Consider the following 2285-nt stretch of genomic DNA (forward strand, 5'->3'; position numbering starts at 1 on the left):
CGGCGAACCAATCGCCTCGCTGCTAGCAGCCCTCCACGTGTCCCATTGGCTAGCTAGACAGAGCCGGAATGTGATTAGCCGAGAAGAGGCCCGCCGCTGCAATGCCGAGCTTTTCTGGCAGAGGGCGCTGTTTGCACAGAGTGCGTCGCGAAACCTTAAGGCTATCGATGCGAGGAACGCGCAGGATGGCAACACAATTTCTGTCGCGGGATCACTTCGCTCCAAGCGGCCCACAATATTGTGGGAACGAATTTCAAATGTCAACATTAAAGAGGGGGAGAAGGCTATCTTGTTGGAGGCAGAGACAGGCACTCGGGAAGAAAGAAGGCATGGGGTGCATCTACACTGCAGACTTAATGCAGTTTGACACCACTTTAACTGCTATAGAATCTTGGGGGTTGTAGTTTGGCGCTCTTTCAGAAGACTTGGGTTTTTTCAGGCAGGCCCTATATCCCAGGTTTTCTGTTTATCCCTGATTATCTGGCAGTAGGGACTCATATAATCCAGTTTAAAGCAAACCTGGGTTCAAATCCTGCGATATAGGGCCTGTCTGGAAGGGTCCTTTGGGCCTTGTGAAACTATGACTCCCAGGACTCCTTAACACTGAGCCATGGCATTTAAAGTGGTGTCAACATTCATTAATGCTGCGGTATAGAAGGGGCCCCCTGGTGGTGTAGCGGGTTAAACCACTGAGCTGTTGAACTTGCTGACCAATAGATCGGCAGGATGAGCTCCCACTGTTAACACCAGCTTCTTCCAAGCTAGCAGTTCTAAAACATGCAAATATGAGTAGATTAAGAGGTACCGCTTCTGTGGGAAGGAAACAACCCTCCACGCAATCATGCTGGCCAGGCGACCTTGAGTGCATGATATAATACAAGTTGTTTTATGGGAAAGTACTTTTTTGGGCACTGATAAAAAAAAACACTTGTAAAGCTCTGCTGTTTTTATGCACCAGCAAATCTCTGTTTTTCTGACAGATCAGAGACTGCTGGTTATTCAGTCTAACAACTAAAACCATTGCCTAGCATAATTATATTTGGTTACATACCACAAGAGGACATTCTGTTCTAAAGGGTTTTGGGCTCTTCTTTAGAAGGTCATGCTCTCTAATAGAGGCTACTGCTCATGACATCATAGCTGCTTGTATGGCCTCCTTGTTTGCCAACCTGAGGTTAGAAGGGCCAATAATTTAATTCTGCTGGTCTCTATGCAGGAGACAAAGCTCAGAAAAGGAATACATTGGCAAAGGCATCTAGTTTTTGTGGCAGATAAAAGCTTTGATTCTGGTCAGTTGGCTTCTCAGCAAAGATGATACTCAAAATGCCAGTTTGACAGGGATCAGCTTGGCAAAACAATTCTTTGTGTTGTCGAAGGCTTTCATGGCTGTGAGTTTTCCAGGCTGTATGGCCATGTTACAGAGCATTCTCTCCTGGCGGTTCACCCACATCTATGGCAGGCATCCTCAAAGGTCCTTAATCTCTGAGAATGCCTGCCATAGATGTGGGCAAAATGTCAGGAGATAATGCTTCTGGAACATGGCCATACAGCCCAGAAAACTCATAACAACCCAAAACAATAATTAATTGTGCCTTTGCTCACATAATTTCTTTTGTAATTTTTCAGATACTCAGAAATTATACAAGAGTCAATGGGGTCAAAAACTATTGAAGGGTCCAGCAAAACAACACCATCCCTATCCATTTCCTAGTATTGATAGTCTACCAAGGTGATCAAATCAGTCTCTACCCCATATGAGCCCTGAAGCCAGGAACCAAGGTGCCACATGCATAAAAGCATGTGAACATTAAATCCAAATTTTCCATGACAGAGGATGAAGTTCAAATATGGTTTATACTTTAAGTAGTTATCTCACTACTCTCCATATTGCAGACGTCATAGAATTATTGCCTGCCACAGACATTCACAACAACATTGATCAGATGTATTTAACAGTCAAGCTGTACATAATGTCCCATAAACAGCAGACATGGGCAAACTTGGGCCCTCCACGTGTTTTGGACAGTAGGCTGCTAGAAATTGTGGGAGTTGAAGTCCAAAACATCTGGACAGCCCAAATTTGCCCATGCCTGATATACAGCATACTGCCGAAGTTCATTCTTTTAAATTCTGCATTAAACTGTTTTCATTTCAAATTCAAATGAAGATCAGCACACTGACTCATTTAATGCTAAACCGCAGCATTACATTTCAACCAGCACCCAATGTGTTAAAGGTATACAGCAAAATAATTAAATTGTACACATCATGCAAGGACTAAAAAC

This window comes from Anolis sagrei, chromosome 4 (assembly GCF_037176765.1).
Source record: "Anolis sagrei isolate rAnoSag1 chromosome 4, rAnoSag1.mat, whole genome shotgun sequence".
Lineage (NCBI taxonomy): Eukaryota > Metazoa > Chordata > Lepidosauria > Squamata > Dactyloidae > Anolis > Anolis sagrei.